Genomic DNA, 23,569 nt, shown 5'->3' on the forward strand with positions numbered 1-23,569 from the left:
CCTGTTCAGCCAAGGTCCCTGCGAGCAGAATACCAAGGAATGCAACAAGCCACGATATATCTTCCGGGGAATCTGACACGATTTGTGAAACCGTGGATTTAAGAGAGCTTGAATTACACGTAGGGCGACAGGACGCTGTCGCACTTATTAAACAATAAATCTTGTACCTGGATAAATATAACTGTCTCCGGAAACTTTAAAGAAACGGACGGGTTGCAAAGATGCCTGACTTAAGTTTAAAAAAAAAATAGAGCTGCTTGCAAGATTTTGGCGCCCTAGGCAGGATTGTGGTTTGCCGCTTCGTAATATAATAAAAGAAATTATACAAAGTAATAAATCTAATAACATTTACCTTAAAATATATCACCGATAAAAAAACATTTTTATCTCCATAGTATCACTTAACTACTCAACAATATGAACACTAGGGTTTATCTTCTTATTTACGATATTTTCTTCTTATGCCATGAATTTATTTATTTAGTTAATGTTTTAAGTCAACTTTATGCACATATAGGTATATCGGGACTGGACCTACAGTTTAAAGGGGGATTCTAACAACTGTGCAATGTACCTCCACTGGAAATCGAACCGGGGGCCCCTTGATTACAAAGCGACGACGTTACCATTACGCCATCGGGGAAGCAGTCTTATTAAAAAAAACTTATTAAAAATAATATAGGTTACAGTAAAGATTCGTAGTTTGCATTTCTGATTTTTAAAAAGTTTAGTATATTGAAGAATATTTCAGCGGTCTTAATCTTGAAAAAGTACTATTACTACATACTAGGGTAAATTTTTCCGTCGCATATTCTTCCTTGTTGTCTTTTCTTTCTGGAAAAAAAAAAAAGCTTTGAATGGCTCCCTAGCCTTCAGCTCTTCTACCCTATCCCTCGCTACGAGCCTGGATTTGAAATCTTCAAACCACAAACCATAGAGCGTATTATCAAAGCAAAGTTCTCGAAATTTGAGACGTCCGTATGGTGCATCGTATTGAAGCATCTCCCCTTAAGCGAAACCGGAACTTGAATCCATCCCCTTTACGAAATGTTTTGCCATTCCTGTTGAATATTTCACAACTTTTCCTGAGTTGCGGGAAAGCCTTCAAGATTTAATTTATACATCCTTGTGGAGCTGACTTGTTTATGTGAAGGGCTGTGTTTCGGAGCTGAACTTAAATGAAAATGGAGGATGACAGATAATGGGCTCCTAATTACACATGAAATGCTAACACTGAAAATGGCTACGAGATATACTTTTGACACTCTCCTGTAATTTATCCAATTAGGCTAGAGATGAAAGGCACTACTCAATATAATAATAGAGAAAGCTCATGTTCACAGACATCTTCCTACACAAGGAGCTCATATTTCATATCACATTATGATTCATCTTTAAAATACATGATCTGAACAGTTATTTCCCATCTGTTGTCGTAAACTCTTATCTCGTTTAAATATAGTCGTATTACACGTACTGTTTCCATTTACTTAATTAGCCACCTCCGTGGCGGAGTGATTAGCACAGCGTGCTACGACGCCAAGAGTCCCGGCTTCGAATCCCGGCCTGGGCATGAGCGTTCTTTGTGAGTGCCCCTTCATCAATTCATCATATCATCATTTATCCTCATCTTCGCGATTAGGTAAAAGTGGCAGAAAAGCGAAGTAAAATATACCAAATCAATCAATAATTTACTTAACAGTAGAATTAAGACAATAAACATTAAGTAGTGATATACACGCGATATGTATGCAAGAGCAATTTTATTTTAAATAATGAGCAACAAATATTACATTCATATCAGTACAATTATTATGCGAAATGTAATAATGAAACCGAATTATTTGTATTCTTACTTTAAGTCGCCTTTCTGCCGTTTTGGCTAATCACAACAGTACACTTACAAAGGAATTCCCTGGCCAGGATTTGAACCTTGAACCTACTGTGGGGCGATCTTGAGTCGATCATTCAAAGCGGTGGCCTTTGAAGGCGAAATATGGATACACTCATTAGAAAAATGGGTTATTTTCTCCATCTTTATGAGTTGAAAAGTAGGATTCGTGCGCCCTTTCCTCAACGAGTAAGACAGATACATTTTAATAAGTGGAAGCATACATAAGGAAGTGAGTTCACGCTCCATAGTAGCAACTACGTTCCTGGATGCAAGACACAAGTCATTCATTTTTAAAGCACACAGAAATAAATGAAAATTTTCCCAAGGGGAAGAAATAACAGAGGAAATGCCTAGCTTCTTAAAATACTAGATTTTTACAATTGTCCTTGTCAACGATGAAAATGGTGTAAAACTACTATTTTCTCTTGAAAGCTGCCCACAGAGTTGAGCATTGCTAACAACGTGATCGCGGGTTCGAAACTCATTGAACGAGATGTACGCCAAATCAGGGTGAATGTCTTTATTTGTTTATGCGTGTTTATTTTTTCTAAATGAATGCCTTGAGTCTTGCTTCTAGGAAGGACGTAGCTTCTAGTGGCATGCACAAATCGGAAACAAACATCCTTGGTTTCAACACCTAAATCTACCCCAAGCAGTGCACATGTTCACTTTAAGAATGTGTGCAGGTCATGTCGTAATGCACCCACACTCGTATTCAGCGCCAGCAACTTCCTGTCAGTGTAGAGAACCAGTACAATCAACCATACAGTTGATTCTCCAATGCCCAATTCAACATCGACATAGCAATACTCCCTACAAAAATCTAGGAGAGTATGCCCTATTTCCGATGTTCCTTTCCACTCTACTCTACGACCCACGGATGTGGATATGTGGATATTGTACGTATATCTATGGATCTATATCTAATTGTGAACTTCTCACAATTACAAACTCAGTCTAGAAGACAAAGCTTTAGAAGAAGAGCAAATGCAGATCATAGGCGTGCGCAAAGGGGGGCAAGGGAGAAGTTGTACCTCTCTAACATTTATCGCCGTTAATAAACAATGTTACATATCTAGTCTTAATATAATGAAGCATTTTCAAGCCGAAAGTTACAAGCTACAAGGAGGGCATTATTTCTTATGTACCTGATTGTGTCAGTGACATGTTGAAGGTATTAAAAATTCTTGTATCACCTGAACGAAGACTAACATTATAGGATAGGATATTCTCGTAAGACTTCAAACGTTCATACTAATGTTGGACCAACGGTGTTTCATATGCTATCTCATATTTGTAAATACATGTATATGTGCACTCAGTTCATAAGTGCCGGCCTCCGTAGCAGAGTGGTTAGCAAGCTGCGCTACAACGCCAAAGGTCTCGGGTTCGAATCCCGGCTGGACATCGGTGTTCTTCGTGTGTCCCTTCATCAATTTCATCATATGAAATCTTCATCTGATCCTCATCTTCGCGATTGGCCAAAAGTGGAAGACATGCGAAATAAAATAAACCAAATCAGTCAGTCAGTTCATAAGCGTGAGTGGTGAAAGTTTTAGTTTGAGAAGAGCTGTGAATTTTCATTACATTCGACTCTCCTTTTTTTGAAGTAAATTTGAGTTCAATTTCTGTATCAGAAGTAAGTCGTATATACAGCGTGCTTCAAAATGGTAACGATAAGAAACCGTTCCAGAAGCGATAAAACTTTAGCAACAATTAAAGTTCTATGTAAATACTTTCAACCATATCCTCGAGTTTTGTTTGCAATGGTCGTAGTAGTTCCAAATTTCTCCACTAGGTGGCAGGGTGATAAGTTCCAAAATGGCTGCCTGTGGTGCAGAGAAAGCTTTTTGCGTCCTACAGTTTCACGTTTATCGGTCTGTTGTTAGTGTTGAGCGTGAGTTTCGTACGAACTTTCGTAAAGAACCACCATCCAAAATCTCCATACGTAAGTCGTATGATAAATTCAAGACAATGGGATGCATTTGCAAAGGAAAATCGTTCGGTAGACCGTCCACGTCTGAGGCAGATGTCGAAAGAGTTCGAGCTAGTTTTCAACGCAGCCCCCAAAAGTCTACAAGGAAAGTGAGTCAAGAGCTAACAATGTCTCGAGCAGCTGTTTGGCGCGTAGTGCGTAGGCGTATAAAGATGTATCCCTATCGAGTGCAGTTGTTACAACATTTAACACCTAATGATCACACGTCCCGCAAAAATGTTTGAGTCAGTTCTAGAGTTATGCAATGGTGATGATGATTTTTATTGACAAACTTTGTTTCAGTGATGACGCTACGTTCCATGTGACAGGAAGAGTGAACAAGCAATGTTCGCATCTGGGGGACTGAAAATCCTCGTCAAATCGTTGAAGTTGTGCGTAATTCACCGAAGACTAATGTGTTTTGCGCCATTTCATCTACCAAAGTGTACGGTCCGTACTTCTTTCACGAAGAAACTGTGACTGGACAAACATTCCTACACATGCTTACTACAAATTACCTTAATAACAGACTGCCAGACCGCTGGATTGGGCGATCTACTCAAAATGATCAACACTTACTACGTTGGCCACCAAGATCCCCGGATTTAACCCCCTGTGATTTTTTTTTCTGTGGGGACATCTAAAGGACATTGTGTACAAACCTCCTCTACCCGCAGATGTCAATAAACTGAAAGAGCGCATTACTGCTGCAGTGCAAACTGTTGATGCAGACATGTTGAAACGGGTCTGGGCGGAATTGGATTATCGAATTGATGTATGCAGGGTAACAAAGGGGGCTCACATAGAACATTTGTGAGATACTGTGTTCAAAATTTTATCAAAAAAAACTTGGACAGTTTTAGGAATTGCGTGTAAAATGTAAAGCAATTTGGACGAAAAATAGAAAAATATATAAGGATTTGAAATCGTTCACATCATTTTGAAGCAGCCCGTATAATTACGTCTACAATTACACTAAATGTACACAGAAGTGAGGTTTTCGGGGGGGGGCAGGGGCCCGGATCAATTCGAGAAACTAATTTGCCCCTGTTTTGTACACTTTAATACAGAGTTTGTAAAACAGTGGAATGTAGTTTTGGAACTTTCATCACCCCTCCCCTAATCAGGGGGTGTGCGCACGCTTATGATGCTGATTAAAGGATACAACTATAAATGGTGATAATACTCCCCATCATCCTTACTACAATAAGCAACTATTTTCGTCAACGGGTGAGAGTGCATTTTCCACATGTAACTTCTAGCCGTTGTACTCCATACTTTCGGTCTGTCAGACCACACGTTTACCAGCTGTGTTCAGAAATTGGCTTCTCTTTCAGAAGAAACGCATTTAATTTTAATTGAACGCTACCGTAAATATTTTTTCACATATTTCTTTTTAATGTTTTTTTTTCACTCTATTAATTTAACCTAAACTCCATGTTTATACAATTACAATCGGAGCAGACCCTAGGGAGGGGTAAGTCGGGCACTCGCCCCAGTCCCCGCGCTCTATAGGGCCTCGCATCAGATTAAATAATTGTTTGAGCACGGTTTATGGGACGCTTGTGCTTCCAGTTAAGTAACAAATCTGATTTTTTACATGTTTCGTGGATTGTTTTGACATGCTTTAAAATATCAATATCCAAAATTACTGAAATCATATTCTAGACATAAAAATCGTGATCAAGTATTCAATTCAAAGTAGTTAATATGCACTATTCGTTTAATTACAGAATAAAATCATGAAGAAAAAATAATATTTTATATGAAACAATAAATATAATATATAAAATAATATCTGGCAATAACAACAATACCATAATATAAAATACAATAACATATATAAACCTTCAGCGTCAAAATTCAATGAGAAGTAAACAAAAGGGAATTATATTAGAGAAGTCTGTTTGATATGATTAGAAATTGCCACTTTGATAGATAAATTACTAGTTTGGTATTGAACACGCCAAGTTTTCTAATGAAATATAATGAATGTCGCACCAGTGCCACATGGGAAATGAACATAGCAAATAGAAATAGTTTAGAATCTTATTAGCTTCCCACAGTTCTTGGCTTTAACCTTCAACACGTTCGGCTTATTGCTTTTAGGTAATAATACAATAAATATATAAATTAATTGTTTATTAATTATAATATTATAATTGTGTAGGACCGTCTGCTTCAGACTAAGGAACAAAATCTCTATTTTTTTCAAACCTCTGAAAAACTTTTACTTGTAGGCTCTGATTAAAATTATATGTATTATTTTTCTATATAACTCGGGTGGATTCAATGTAAGAATAATCACATTTTGTATTATCGTATTCAGTTTGTTTTCAATAATTATATATATATATATATATGTGTGTGTGTGGGGGGGGGGGGTGTGTGTAGACGTTGCTTAAATAAAATCAAGGTAGTTTCATCTTAACGAGTTGCCCAACAGTTTGGTGCAAACAGATAAAATGTTCAAAAATGATTCATGTATTTCGACTGGGATCAGGCAGATCGCACAATACGAATGACAAAAACTCTAACCACATTACCACTTAAGGGATAAACGCCAGGAAAATTTTCATTGTAAGGAAGTTGTTGGTTGAAAATGGAAAGTATTTTGAGTTTTGAAATTTTGTGATAATATGCATGTATTATTCATAGAAGAAACGTCCATTGTATCTCATAAGTCATTAAAAAAAAAAGAGAAAAAAGGCATACCGAAAAATTTCTGGGCTTAAAGACCCTAGTTGTTGATCAGATAATTTGCAATAATCTCCACATGTCATCAAAAGGAAAGATTACATTTTGCCGTGCACACAAAATCTAAGAATATGACAAATAATGCACTTACCTTGAGATGCAACATTCCAACTAGTCTCACCACTACTCCACAACATTGACGGCGTCAGAAGGGGGCAAGGGACGCGCTTGCCCTTGATCAAGGGCCATTTCTATGTCTTAGTGGTCACGCTGCTTGTAATCAAGGGGTCCCATGTTTGATTCCCGGTGGAGAGTACATTGCACAATATTTCGGATCCCACTTTGAACTGCAAGTCTATCCCAATTAACCCATCTGAGAATAAAGAGGAAGTAAATACAAATTCAAACCACCAAAGTCTCTGCTGGTACACCTATCTGTCCCCCCACTTTCCCGCAGCAAACATTATTCTCTTACATTTTTTCGTTATTTTACGTCGCTTTTCTACCTCTTGGTTTAATCGTGACGATAAGGATGAATGATGAACTGATGAAAGAGATAATAGAACACACATAATGACCTTACCCAAGTTTCGAACCTTTGATCTCTAGCTTCGTAATGCGCTACGCTAACTACTCTGTCACGGAGACTGTTTCCTCCAGCAAACTAGAAAAATCTAAATAAAAGTTATCTTACAGTACATATTTAGGGGTATATTACCCCATAATATTATTACAGACCAAGTTCATTTTGTTTTATTGCGATTTCATCATGCTACGAATGCAATTTTAACATGGTTCGATTTCGATTTATTTCTGTTAACACATACTGCGGAGTTTTAGCGATTATTTAAGAATTTGTTCAATATATGCTTTCGTAGTTAGGTAGGCCAGGTTTGGTTATCTTAGCATTAAAATAAATGTTTTTTTCAAACATATTTTTTTTTTCGAAATCCAAACAGTGCTCATTATTTTAAGGAAGGTTTAAATTTCGTGTGACAATAATTGCCAACATTCTACGATAATTAGTCTTCCTGCTAGGAGAATTTGAAAAAAATCATACAAGAACCGGAACCGTTAAATTAAGAGTATATTAATCTTATCCCCCCACCCATACCCTCTGCCTTCCTATGGCAGCAAAAACCATATGCTCAGCTTTTTAGTACAACTCGCACAGGTATTGCTATTTGGAACTGAATCCACATTTTAAAGTGCAATGCAAAGCACTCAAATGTGTCCCCATCGGGAATGAAACGGCATTCCTACATTACAATGCGACAGCATTAACCACTACGCTACCGGGTAGAAAGAAGCCTGCACTAATGCTAAGTTCTAGTTGCTAAAAAACAGCCGAAGGTTTATAAAGTTGCACCATTCCACCTCTTCCTATTCACCTAGGTTGAACACGCACACACTATCACGTGACACTGGTCACTGACGGCGAAGCACAGAAACATTCTAACAGCACTAGTAAATTCGTCTGTTTGTTTGAATTCGTTTTCAAGTCCACTCATGCATAGACAGGTCACAAGTAACACGTGAGTTTCACTGCACGAAAGCTGCAAGTTGACTCTGTGCTAACAGACTTCGCAGTGCACCAACTTCCGAACGTTAATCCATGATAAATCACGTGACAGAGGCAGAAGTGGTTTTCGTGGGTCTCACTTATCGGACACCGTATTCAACACCGTCGTCTACTGGCGTCACGATAAATGTTTGCGTTGTTGGGTTAGGCCAGGGTGCGAAATTCTGGGGGGCAGGGTGGATTTCTCCCCACCAAAAATTTACAGGGGCGAGAGTTTTTGTTGTAACAACAAAAGATGAGCAATTAGTTTTGACTTGTTTTGAATACACACCATCTCTTTCAAGAGATCATAAACAAATCTACAAAAATAACAATATATGCACAATAAAAGTAAAACAACAATGCAAGACATGTAAGTATGAAACCTAATTGCTTTATATTAATAGAAAGCAAAACTAAACAAACTATTTCATTTCAATGTATTACAGTATTACAGAATGAAACTATTTCAACAATTTTGTCATTTATTGACATCTTTAACCAGTTAGTAAAGGAATTAGTTTGCTACTTTATAAATATCTGATGCATGGGCATCCGGAAAGGGAACAAGGTGGGCCACGCCCCCCCCCCCTGGAAAATGGAAGTCAACCAAAAAGTACATATTTCACACATGATTTCATATCAGTCACAGAAATATGTGTGAATTATTTCAAGAGCATTGCAGGAGTATGAAAACTTCAAATTCAAGCAATGTTTTTTTGAGGCGGACAATATTTTTATGGGGGAAAATGTGCCTAGTCCTCCTGGAAAAAATACCTTTCTTGCCCCTCCCTGAAAAAATTCATGCGGACGTCCATAATCTGATATAGTACGTATATAAAAGGAACAAACAAATTCCTTCTTAATAATGTATTTTAGAGCTTTTAGCATAAATAATGCATTTTTGGTCAAGCCCCGAACTAAACATAACTGACCGTACCTAACAACGAAGGCATTCCGCGCTGACGTCGCAGACGAAAGTGTTCACAACGGTGTGCGATAAGTGCCAGATTTACGCCAGTCGGTCACTACAAACGTACACATCACCACACAACTCGACTCAACAACTTCCTTGTCTGTCAACGTTCGTTCAAGGCCGAGAACTCACTGCGCAGAAAAACGAGTTCTTTCGCCGCAGTTCAAACCTTTGAACACTGGTGTTGAGTGTCGACCTTACAAGGAAGGAAAATATTAGATTCCATGTTCTTGCACAAAACAAGACAGGTACACACTCAAAACAAACGGATGTGAAAAAGGTTTTGTTTATCACTTTATGCTCAGAGAGGCTAATCAGGACTGCGCCTACAATATAAAATTTTCACCCGGGCGAGGTGGATTTGGGGAGCTTCCCTAGTTTCCACCTTGCCTCACCATCTTTCTACCCTGATCCTCATACTTTACACCTCCCTTTAATAAAAAACAAGACGGTTTTAGTGACGAAAATTAATAGTCTTATTTTAAAAATAAAAAATAATGTTGAAAAACACGTTTGTTGTATGTGTTTAATTAATACCTACATAATGACATCAAAATAACAGTAATCTCTTAGTTTAAACTGCTACATGATTTTGAATTGTTGTTGTTGCTTCAAGTGCACTTTATGTAATATGCTTATTACGTTATGCAACAGTAACCTCAATAAATTATTTTCAACAATAAATCCAACTCTTACTAAAACAAATAGCCACACACCCGGTGGAGGGAGATAGTGGTTTGGATCCCACTTTAAACTGTAGGTCCAGTCTCGATTAACCTTTCTGTGCTCAAATAAACTCAAACTAATAGCCAAGCTTATGTAATCCGAAATAAGGGTTTGGCGTTAATCAAGGGGGATGGTCCGGTTTGGTCCCCCTGCCTACAATTTAAAGTGGGATCCGAACCACTATGTAATGTTTCTCCACCGGATCAAACGTAACGAAACAACTAAGCAGGTAAATATTATTTCTCCCTAAAATACCACCCTCCCTAGTACCAACCTTCATGACGTTTAGCGTATAGCGCACTACGAATCTAAGGGTTGCCTTGATAAAGCAAGGTGTTTTTCATTGTGTTCATTCATCCTCATAGTCGCGATCGCGAGAAACGTAAGGAGGCAGAAACGTGACGTAAAAATAACAAAAGTGCAAAATGCAAATCTTCCCGATATGGGGTAGTGTAATTTAAGTGGCTTTATTAAGTTTCAATTGTCTTTAGGTAGAATATAATTCTAAATTGTAAGATTTTGGTGAATGTTTCAATAACTACATAACATTAATTTCTCCTTACCACATAGTACATCCGAACTGTAGGCTACCATACCAAAGTTTCGTCGCGCATATTGCATGAATGCAAATTAGAGAATCAATCCGATGAAAACAGCAGAAATTATTAATCAATGGGTGCTTATTGATGCATCTACGTGTATATTCTGCTGATGACATGCTTACTGACAGGTTCATTAACGAGGTCAGTGAAATCTAATTACACATGTTTGCAAAAATAAATTATTAAAGATAGTTTTATTTTCAACAAGAACTCTTGTATATTCATGAATCTAAAGTAGAAAATGAGGTTTTTATTATAAGTTATCGTGAATAAATATAGTATTAATAAAACTAACACTATTGAGAGCAATAGAGTTGTTATCACACCACGCTAGGACGCTATAGGTCCCGAGTTCGAGTCCCGGACTAAACATGAGTGTTCTTTGTGAGTGTCCCTTCATCAGTTTCATCATTCATACTCATCTTCGCGATTAGCCAAAAGTGGCAGAAAAGCGAAGTAAAATAAATTAATCAATCAATCAACAATTGAGAGCACGGAGACAACATTCGGCTCTTATTATTAAATCCTTTTTTCAATAGCTATTATGCGTAAAGGGGAGGGGAATATGAATCCTTTCTTTCATAGTCAGTGCTAATCGGGGAAGGGGGTTTATGACCTCCATCAAAAGTAGCGCCAAGATATATGAGCATATGAGGCTCGAGCCCACCCAATAACATGTCTATTATTGTTATATTATATTTCAGAAAGACAGCCCCGCATTTAATAAAAGAGAAGGTTGCATAATTACACTCTTAAAGAATTCTTACAACTTAATTACTGAGTTAGTGTTATCAAAATACTTCGTAATAATTTGATAGACCCCCAATATAATATTTCAGTGTTCTGTATTATATATCACTCTCCGATACACAATGCTGCTTCTTTTCTGGCGGTACGCAACAGTACGACGTACCGACACCTTTTTATAAGTGATAATCATCTGCTAATCCTCTTCATACTCTGATACTAATAACCAGGGCTAGGATTTACCGGTATAATGTTAATACATACTTTTAGTTTGACAAATCACCACTGAAATTTTGTAATATCTTTACGAATAATAATGTTTGTAGTGATTTAAGTATTGTCAATATTTTTCCATATTTCTATCTTTAACACATACTTTTACATATTTAAGGAAAACATACTTATTTTTACATATTTCAACAAGTTTGTTTCACATATTGTTCATATTTAATCATTTTGGAATTGTTCCAACTCTCGACTCTGGCACGTGTTTCTGCAGGAGTTGTATGAAGGAGGCTGTCATTTTTGCTGCTTAATGCCATCCATATTGTATTCTTTGTTAAAATTGCCATGCTTTGATGGGTGACAATTCCATAGCAAAAGAAAACGCCGCGCGGCTTATCGTCTGGTGGCAGTATATGTACTTGTTATTGTTGCAGAAGCCGGCATCGTTTGTAAATGTGCAACAAAGGCAGCCAACTGTCGCCCATCACATTGAGGCAATAATACTGCTGAAAAAGGAGTGTTGTGGTTCAATTGTCGAGGTTTAACACGTTCGCTGGTTATTTGTTTTCTAACCCAGGCCCCCTGGCGTCGTAGCGCGATGTGCTAACCACTCCGCCACGGCCCGGCATTCTCCGCATGTGTCAGTCCATAATTTAGTCCTTATTTGACCAATAAAGCTACTTAGTACATATTAATCCCACCCCTGCAAATAACGTTTTACTTTAACAAAATAAATGTGTGTGTAATTACATGAGTGCACCATCATTTATGAACATACTACAATATTTTGAGGCTTGCATGGGTAAGTTTTTTATAAACTCTTCATTATTTCCATCCTTAAGTTGCATATATTCGCATCATGTTTACATGTCATCACAAGAAAGAAGTGTTTTACGGGAGATAGAAAGAAACGGTAGACAATGAGAGGTAGGAAGAGAATCACAGACGGTACACAGAGAGGAAAAAAGAAACAAGGAAAGCATAAGTGAGAGGCAGATAAGGAAAGAGAAAAAAGCCAGATAACAAACGCACGCACGCACAGAGAGAGAGAGAGAGAGAGAGAGAGAGAGAGAGGCGATAGGTACAGGGAAGGGAAAGAAAGAAGGAAATAGAGAACAGAGACAGAGAGAGAGAAGGAAAGAAATAGAAAAACGAGAGAGAAATTTAGAGGAGAAAAAACAGAAAGAGAGAGAGAGAAGTAAAGGGAGTAGCAGATGAACGATAGAGAGAAAGGATAAAGAAGAAACTGACAGAAAATGGGAAGAATAACAAATAAAACGGATGGAGGGAGATGTACGCATTTTTTCGTTATTCCAAGGGGGTCAAGCGAACACAACAAACCAAGTTGACGAGTACCGGAACCTTTTTTCCGGGTAGAAAAAAGCACTGTATACATATGTAGTGTGTATGTGTGTATGTATGTAAAGGGTGCCGCAAGAGTCATCATCCTATTTCAACTGACCTTTATTTTGACATCTTGTTGTTTATATCAGTAGTGTTTTGTCAGTTAAATAGAAGATACTCACGAAATTTATTGTGTGCGAAAACAAGAAAGTGGAAAAATTGTGATAATTTTGCGTGACACTTTTCCGGGCAGAGTAATATCCCGTTTTGATGATTTACCATGGCCGGCCAGGTCCCCCGATTTGTCCGCTCCAGATTTTTCCTTTGGAGATATTTGAAGTAATTGGTTTTTGTGCATAAGCCAGAGACGTTACAGCAACTAATATTCAGCATGAAATTTAAAACATTTCCCCGCAGATTTCCAACACCATGGAAAATGCAATAAAAAGAGCCTAAATTTTCCTCAATTCGAATGGTGGTCATTTATTGGATGTTATTTTTAAAAAATGAGGACATAAAACTTAGAAGTATCAATAAAAGTTTAACACAAAAAAAACTACTTTGTTTAATTTAAAACCCAAGCTATAGGTTAAGAAAAGCAAGTGATGACGTTTGCACCACCTTGCACACACCTTGCACACCATCTTCAAGGTAAACGGAGATGTATTGATTGATTGAGTTGGTATTTTAAGTTCACTTTATGCACAGTAAGGCTATATGTGCCTCATCGGGTATCGAAACCGGGACCCCTTTATTACACTGATATATATATACATATATATATATATATATATATATATATATATAGCAATCTCTGAAAAGGTTGTCACATAGGAAAAAAAACAAGTACAATGGTTAAAAGTCCGAACAATTCATAATGTAGTTCTTTTTTTGGTGGTAAATATAGCACAATTCGCTACTTTTCTTGTGACGATAATTCCAATACACCTGGTTAATCCGAAACTAGAGATCGATTGTTTGTTTTTTGAATCGTGACCTTAGAGCTTCAAATAACTGTTGTAAACATGGCGGTCTTGTAATTAACACAAATAAGTCTTGCATTACAGTAATTGGCTCTAATTTTTGGGAAGTAAAATCCAGTTAAACACGTTACCAATTACCCTTAATCACGCGGAAATGTTCTGCGCTCTGCAACAATAAAAGTGTGTGCATTTTTTTTTATCAGAAACGTAATTGTCGAAACAACATATTACCCTCTGTGAAGAAATTTTAAATGCACGACACGTCGATTCAAACAGGAACCATGTGTAATAGATTTCCAATTCGACGTGAATTGCTTTGCTACAAATTCTACTAAACTTCACCTGAACTACGTTACTGAAAATCTGTAAATCCATTATCTATCGAAACAATGACCTTTCTAATATTTTTCGGATCCCACTTTAAATTGTAGGTCCAGTCCCGATTAGCCTTACTGTGCATAAAGTGGACTTAAAACACCAAATCAATCATTCAATCTATTTCTTTTCTTTCAGGACAGAGAATCACAAACATCCATGTCCGAGCCGGGATTCGAACCCGGGACCCCTGGCGTTGCAGCGCTGACTTTCTTTTCTTACTTTTTTTTTATTTTCGAGACTTACAAGTTACATTTTATATGAACACGGTTATATATAATATACCTCTCTTTTATTCATATACAACATTTAGGAAATTTGAATAATTCTTTCTGTTTTGAACAATAGTTTTGCATTAATTAATGATGTAAGAAGTCTTTAAAATTACATGTATTTTTAATATTCTTGCAGTTTAATATATAGTAAATAGAATTGCTAATAAGCCATTGCACTGCTTTCCATTTGATTTTAGAATAATACTGAAAGTCTGGAATTATTACAGTCTGTGTCGTATAACTAGCTGTTGATGTACCTACGACATATTCTATTTAACATGTTTCGTAATTGTTGCCACATAGTACTTGCGTGAGGACATTTAGTTATTCTGTGTTCTATTGTGTCATCTTCATTACACACATTACATAAATACATGTTACTGAATTGAAGTCTGTGTATTTTACTTTTGGTATCATATTTATCATGTACTAATATGTACTACCATAAAGATTGAACCTTATTAGTTAAATGCTTTGCCCAAACATTCACCCATACCATGCACCATTCCTTATGGGAGTCTGTTGCTCTACTATCCTTATCTGGATATTTAGGTCAAGTTCCTGTTGATACAAGTCATTAACTTGTAGGTTTTGTATCGTACTTTCTGCTCCCAATCTGTACACACACATTCTACAACGGATGTTAAAAGATCAAGGGAAGGCCATTTTGTCCAGTATCAATCGAAGCAGTTTCGCTGTGTAGCTATCTGGTTGTTGTGTTAGCGTCTGAAGATTGTGCATGTTGAACAAGGCCGCAGCTTGCCATTCCAAGTGTGTCAGTCCCAATCCACCTGTCGTTTGCTGTTGCACTGCAGTGTGATAAGCCACTCTGAAAACCTGGCCTTCCCAGAAGAAATAGGTAGCTAGCGATCATAAACGTATTGAATATGTTCTTGGCAGTGGAAATGTGCTGCCACAAACCAAACTTTGTCACCAATCAGCCACGTAAGTCGACAATGACTGAGCTACCACAGCTACTGCATGTGCTGGCATCAATTCCACTTGAACCTGTTTCTTTCGCTTCCATTCCAAGCTCAACAAGATCCACTCCCTCGACAATGACGCACTCCAAGCTTGACTACCAGGTTCCAAATGAATGCAGCAATCTACCCAAAGCTGAAGTCTTCGTATGCAATTAGAAATTACAAATTGTAATAAAGAGTGCAAAGAGTCCTAGCTTTTGCCTCGGGCGATATAATGAAAACCCTTTATCTTATTTATTTATTTTTTTAACTTGCATAAGTATCCCTCTACCAACACTTTCTCCATCTATCGCCAAACTCGACCAAGCATGCCCCCAACTAGGAATTTCCACTTCAAGCACTGCACTGCACATACTACACACCAAAACAAACAAACAAACAAACAAACAAACACACACACACACACACACACACACACACACACACACACACACACACACACACACACACACACACACACACACACACACACACACACACACACACACACACACACACACACACACACACACACACACACACACACACACACACACACACACACACACACACACACACACACACACACACACACACAGAGAGAGAGAGAGAGAGAGAGAGAGAGAGAGACCTTTTAAGGCACTATTATTGGAAAAAATTATGTACATTCATTAACAAGTAAGTGACATCTAGTAATTGTTGTTGGATTGGATTGTTCTTAATGCATCTTTTTAATTAATTTCAGGTGCAACAGGTTTACATCACACAAACCAACTTTGCTGAAGATGAGTAGTTTAATGAATTCACTGACAAGTAACTCAACCAATCACATTCCTCCTCAAGAGACAGCCAGGATTCTGGCAATGCACAGAAATACCCAATCCAATGCGGTAGTGTACATAGTAGTTGTCCTTCTTATGTATGCTACTGCCTTGGTTTTCATCATGGTGAAATACCTGAAGAGGGAGCGAGACGAGTCTCGCCTCAGCTACTTTGATTCAGATTTCTTCAAGAAAGATCGGCTCAGAAGACAGAAAAGAGATGGAAACACTGGGTCAAGTGCTCCACTGGTTGGCGACCCCACCTTATCTTCTGGGACAAGTCGACCTCCAGAACCTTGCCAGGTGGTTGTTACAATCGGCACTAAATTGGAGCCAAATGGAAGGATGTCATCGGAAATGGTGACACACGTATAAACACAAAGCCAGTGTGTGTGCTCTTTCAGTGTGGAGGTTATAAAAAAAGGTTGAAACTCACATTCAAATAAAAATTACTATGTTGTCTATTTGTAATGTGATACCTCTTCCTTCAAAGATGTCAATATATTTATTTTGAAGACAACAGAAATACTATCTTCCTACTTTTGTACTGTGAGCTCTAAAAAATGTAATAACAGTAATTTTAAACTGAGTAATATGTTTGTAATGTGAAAAAAAATCATAAAAGTTCTGTGCAAGGGCGCATTTCTGTCCTCATGATAAAAAATTTATATTCATGTTAAACGTACATATGTCTATAAAATTTTAAAGTGGTGATTGTTGTGTATTAATAGAATCATTTAAAAATTTCCCATAAAATACTATGGTTATTAAAACAAAACAAAGTGCATAAAATCCTCAAAAAGTAACCTCACAACCATGGACATCCACAGGATTTTTTCCAGAGAGAGCCAAGCAAGGTATTTTTTTCCCAGGGGGGAGCAAAGGAGGCAAAAGCATGGCCCCCTCAGAAAATACTTGTTCAGATTTAAGTTATCATGTCCAACAAGGTGCTTATAAAAATAAAAACAAATTATTGTGAATGAAATGAAGTGTGTGAAATATTTAATTATAGGTTGACATTCATTTTCCATGGGGAGCTACAGCCTCCCTTGTCCCTTCCCCTTCCGGATGTCCATGCTCACAACATTATATCTTGTGGATGAGTGTGTTAATTACTTACTACCTGATTTCAGAGTAAAATAACTACAAAACTTTTAGGATGAATGAATAAGCTGAGTATGTGCACACAGAGATAAAGGAAATGCTGTGAAATAAGTTCCTCAGAGTTACTCATCACTTAGAAAGTAGATCATAGAAAAGATAAAAAGGAACAGTTAAATTAGAATATTAGAAAAATGAGTACAACTGACTTTTCAGAATTCCAAATAATTAAGGCAATGGATGGCTGCTGTAAATTTGCTATACATACCTCATGTATAGCAAATTAAAGCATGCAATAAATCAAATTGGAAACAGTGGACCAAATACATCAAATGTACTATAAACAATAAGCTAAACACATTGTAGCTTCTATAAATAAATGCAATTTCAAGCAAAATTAAAGTATCTTAACTCATGAACATGGCAACAAATTCCATCACTTTGTGAAATAAAAAGATCAGGAAAGTTATTTTGTCATAATGCTCATGCTTAATTGTATTAATACATTGTTGTGGAAATTTTACTGAGAATATACAAGTGAAAGAAATAAGGTGTCATTATAAGTGATGTTGAGATTGATGTAACATTGGCAATGACTGCTAAACATGTGTCATTTCAATGGGGCTGTTCATTGTCAAACTTTTTTGCTAGAGGTGCCACCCCTGTTGTGTCCCTACAGAATTTCATTCATCATCTGGTTGCCCTAAGCTTTACATTGGAGCGGGATGGGATGGCTACCCAAACTTTATTTTCAACGAAGTTAAGAATTTCTCGTGCAAATCGATAATAAAAATGTATTTAGATTATGTAGCAAATCATAAGTTTCCAAAAATTACATTGTCCTAAACCTAACAATTAATATATTAAAGCGCAACAGCAGCGTAGCTCAAACTGGCTAAATATAGTATGTTTATGCACAAAGAGCACTAAACTTGACGTTATTTTTGTCGTACCTAGCTGCCATAGGACGATAATACAAGAATTTAGATTCTTACACTACGCTTTCTTTCTTCTGGTTGCGAGTATGTCTGATTCAACGACGGGAGTAGGAATCGGAGAACTCCCAAAATTATAAAGTGCGTAAGCACATGGTATTTATTATTATACACTATGACACTATGCCATATCCGATAACTTAATATTTACGCATGTTTTCATTGTATTAAGCAGACATTTCCCCCTCATATTTTCATCTTTTTCTTTTGTAACAGCAATTTTAAAATTATAATCCCTGTTAATAATTAAGCCCTAGAGGTTGCAAGACATGAAACAGAAAATAAAATATTTTTTTAATAACTATTCTTCTCGATAAATGTGTATATCTAAAACAGAGGACCATATTTACTAGCCATGTGGAAAAGTATGATATCATGGGGAAAAAAAGAGTGAGTTATTAATATGGCCTGGATTCTCAGGTTTTAACCTGTTTTATTATTTACTTGGTAACGTCACTATTCTAACATATATTTTCGTTTTAGCCATTTCTTAATGAAATACATGAATCCTATAGATCCTAAAAATGGCTAAAAGGAGTTAAGATCCTTAAAAAGGCTAAATTGAACGTTTTGTTACATCAGAGTGAACACATTGTTAACTGTATGGCAATATGAAAACTTATTCTCTCTCCCCCTCTCTCTTACACACACACATACACGCACATACAGAAGGGGGAATGGAAATGAGAGAAGGGAAAGCGCATGAGAAAGAAAAGGGAAGCAAAGTTGGCATTACAAAAGAAATAGCTTAACAATGACACATTTTAATTTTTTATTATTTTCTGTATTTTCTAAAAACTGTTTTTTTTATGCTTTAAGTTTAGTAAACATGTAATATGTGAAGGAAAATGTTTTTGCAGTATTGATGCTCATGTAAATGCAAAGATTTGTGATTGATTTCAATAAAAATACGGGTAGGGTAAAATCCTAAAAAGGGCTAAATCATCTCTTTACAAAGCCTAAAATGATGTCTATAAAATTCTAAACGTCCGGGACCTAGTTATTAATAACAAGTAACTATAAAAATTAAAGTAGTCACGTGGAATTATTATGTATTATTCTTTAGCGGTTTCACAACAATAAAGTACTTAAATTGTGAAAATTGCAAGCGACGTAAACAAGTGCTGTGCAAATTTTAAGACTTTTTTGAGTTCCGATATCTTTTTGGTTGTTGACGATTGTCTTTTCAAGAATCTTAGGTTTACATCAGCACTGATTATTTTATTCAACTATCATTTTCAGACATAATTTCGGAGGTTAAGATGAAATTAAACTTGCAATTTAATGTGATAGCAGCACGTTAAGCATGAAATTCTCCATGAATTTGAATGGGAGAACAATTACCAATCAAAAGCGTGGGGACACAATAGGGGTGCTGCTGCCTACAATAGTTTGCTTTGACCAGGCCCATTTAATTTTGCTCTGTAATATGATATATACAGAATGTGTGTCTTTTTTTCTTCATGAATCTTAATTCCACACTTTTCCACAGTCACACTAAATAATGAATATTGTAAATAAGTGTAGAATTCTATTTTACTCAATGCCACTCATTGCAGAGAAGATTGATCAATTCATATTAGCTGTGGCTCCACCAGTTAAGGGAGGAAAGATCAATATGGAATAAAATTTCAGGGGCAAATAATCCTATGCATAATTTCTGTTGGCATTATTAATCTGTTAAAACATCTTTCATGTATGACAAATATTGCTCACTGCAGCACATGGATCAATCAGCAAACACACAAAGTGTGATGTGCTTTTATTATGGAAACTGTCCTCAACTACATTCCTTTGATCGATCAAGCTCCTCCCACTAGTGTTACGTTACTTAGTTCGCAGGCTTAATGGCTTGGCTGTGAGGTTGTACATGCTTAATTTAGAGGTTGGCTAAATGATTAAATGCCCTATTGCACTTCACCAATCTTTAATAGTGACCTTTATAAGTGAGAGAGGATGATCAGGTATGAGCCGGGTTAAGAAAACTAAACATTGGTACTTAACAGGTTCATTGGTAGAGTCATGCTGCAGTGCTGTGTGACAATTTCTACATTGAACACTGCCCAACCTTCACGTGGACACACTTTATGCTTCACACCACTGAAGTCTACTACTCACTTTGCCCACTCTCTTAAGACTCCCCCAGCAACCTCTTGTCACCCGGGAGCAGGCTGGCATTTTTGATGATATAGCATCTTATTTCCGGCTCATGGCACTAGCACAGGAACTACATCCTGGCTATGCTATCATCAAACTTCCGTCATCATCTGTCATGTTTCCAATTGGAGAATATTATTACCATTAGAATATTGTTACTGTTGAAGAATAACAAATGCATGTGAAACTAAATGGGGGAAAGATGTAGACCATGCAGACAGTATTGCAATTATTGGCAAGGATCCATCACCTATGCTTACATCTATCAACAAAAATAAAGGCCCGGAATATGTGTTACTTCCCTCATGGAAATTAAAGGTGAGAAACATCCTGCTTCCAGGAAGTGTAAAACATTTACAGGTGAAAGTGTAAAAAAAGTAAAGTGTAAAAAATTTGAAAACTTAAGGAAAACATGAAAAAACAGTCATATAACATCATAAATGAAACTCAACTCTGTATAATTTTGGACTAGTAGAATACAATAAATAAAATAATATGTCCTGACTTTTTAGAATAACATATGCCTTTGCAATAGTCTTAAATGAATACTGTTTAACAAATGCTCCAGATTTGTTTATTAATATTTTTGATGTAATTGCAATAATTTTCAATATTTGGGTGTGACTTAATGTAATGGTCAGGAATACCCTTCATTGAAACCAGCATCCACCACTAGAAATCTGGCAATAATAATATACCTTGCATTCACCTAATAATGCTGGCATTGGCATAAAGAGCATGTGGACAGAAGAATACATCCAGTTTCTAACAATTTTAGGGCACATACTTCAGGAGTGCTTCATTGTTTTCTTCCCTACAACTTATACCTTTGTAATTATCATTGTTGTAATTGATCACATCTCATATGAGAATGAAATTCTCTGAATCATCGCTGCCCAGGATGACTGCTATGTAACATTACTGGCAATAAATGTTTTCGAACACACTGGTGTTTGCCCATGTTCTGAATTGGAGTGCTGCAGGGAGAGCATTTCACTTGAGTGCCAAATAGTTTGCATGGATGACAGTAGAGTGTATGAAATTGAGAGCTTTTTCACCCAAGCGAATAATGCTTGAACAGGCAAAACGAGCAGTATACACTCTAAGCCCAGTAGTACACATATAATTGTTGTCCGAGGTAGTGGGCCCTCAAATATTGATAGTGAAGTGAAGATGCAGTGAAATTGAAACTTAAGAGAACATAGTCATCATCTCTATGTTAAAATGTGGCTTAGTCTATCTTACCAATGAAGATGAAAGAGATGATTGTGGGCTGAAACTACCAAGGTGGATATTTGACATATGTGTGTCTACGATTATTGTCACATTAAAATGATATTCCATTGTACAGTATATGCTAGAGCGTAGAATGAGTATGAGCGACCGAAAGTGGTCCCATGCAGTAATCCATTCTGAACACATTTTTGCCAGGAGTTGGGTAAAATCATAAGCATCTGATTAGGGGGGGAGGGGGAAGTATAGTTGAAAGTTCAGTCAAGGAATAAAAACTATGTTCCATCTTGCTGCTTTACAAACTCTGAACTGATGCATACAAAGCAGGAAGTTTGTCTGGAGCCATGAAATTCCAATTCTTGTGTACATTTAGTGCAATTTTAGGTGTAATTACATATGTCATACCTTTGATGTGGAAATGGAACTCATATTTTCTCAATATAAAGGAAAGCAGAATCAAATAACTCTAACTGTACCTCTGTTACTTTTAAAAAGAAACTTTATGAACATTGCAGTGGCATATTCTCCCATGTTACTTGGTGGACCACCGGTAAACCAACTTTTTTCATATATATATATATATATATATATATATAAATTGCTGGAAGATTTGAAGTTGTCAAACTTCTATTTTTGTTTCACATGCATGCCTGCATTGGTATTTTACTTCCCTTATATCTAATACATAATTCATATATATACAATAAATAAGAATTATGTGGTAAACCAGGTCAAATCTTCAGAATACGCCACTGGAACACTGACAATCTCAAAGTTAGTTATTCCAAGTTTCTGCACAAATGTTATGTTGCCGAACTTACGAATCCTCAATTTTTAATTTTTGCACAGTGGTGAACTAATAAGTCATGAATTGAAGTGTAAAAATATTGGCAGGGATTGGTAAGAGCATCTGTTCTGCTCAACTATTTTTTAAAAAAATTATTCACTGAAAATTACAATATAACTTCCAATGTCAGTTTTCCATGCATACAATTATACAAACCAAAAATACTTATACTGTCCCATAGAGTACAAATCTCCAAATTATCTCCATTACTTATTCACAATGTCTGAAATATATCCATGGATATCCAACAGATATCCAGTTTTGTATATCCATTGGATGCTATTGGATATTCCATCCTAGATATCAATTGGATACACATGCGACCTCCAATGCTGGATATCCATAGTATATACATGTCCACATTCAAAAATTGACACCAATGTTTTGATATTCATGGAAAGATTCATTCATAGTGTCTTAGTCATTCAACTGTATGTCAGGAATCCAACTATGTGATACAGTCTTAAATCATAGCTCGCACACATTGCCCAAAGTTATAAGAGTTGTGCACAAGCTCATTGTCTGATCCAGTGAGTATGAGCTAGTTGAAAATTCCTATGCTAGGAGCCTTTGTGTGCGTCTCACTTGCCATGCCAGTTTGAATTGAGCAAGTTGCAGTGCTCACACGTGGTAGTAAAGAATAAACTCAAAATTGGCACATAGTCTGCTTATCATGGATATGCATGTGAATCTAAAACACTGTGCTCAAATAGATGATACCCGGCACCTCCACCATTTGTAATTGTATGGGTTTCCTATTGTGAACTGCACCCAAAAACAAAGTTAGCAGCAAAGTTATGAACATGTGAAAACTTGCATGTTACATTTCAGATGTGTAAATGTGTGCATTGGGGGGGGGGGGGGGCAAGTAGGTTCTGAACATCCTTGATATGCCTAAGTAGAGTAAAGTATGTTCTTTTCATATCCAAATGTGCATGAAAAATATACAGATAGTGTCCCAACAATGTCTAATGAATGTCCTTATTAGATCCACTTCTAGTCCAAAATATATCTTTTTCTTATCTACAATCAAATAAAAACATCCAAATGATGTTCTGTTCATGCAAACCACA

The 23,569-nt window shown here is 36.7% G+C and overlaps 1 long non-coding RNA gene across 2 annotated transcripts in view; it reads left to right on the top strand.

Annotated features, from left to right (window-relative positions):
• LOC145980961 (uncharacterized) overlaps positions 1–16,220 on the top strand; it is a 169,488-nt gene extending 153,268 nt beyond the window's left edge. For both annotated transcript variants that reach the window (XR_014440901.1, XR_014440903.1), the window contains one exon: positions 16,088–16,220. This is a non-coding gene — a long non-coding RNA (uncharacterized LOC145980961). The remainder of the gene's footprint in view (positions 1–16,087) is intronic.
• Positions 16,221–23,569: the final 7,349 nt, after the last annotated feature.

Source organism: Lepisma saccharinum, chromosome 2, assembly GCF_977018435.1.
Source record: "Lepisma saccharinum chromosome 2, izLepSacc3.1, whole genome shotgun sequence".
Taxonomy (NCBI): Eukaryota; Metazoa; Arthropoda; class Insecta; order Zygentoma; family Lepismatidae; genus Lepisma; species Lepisma saccharinum.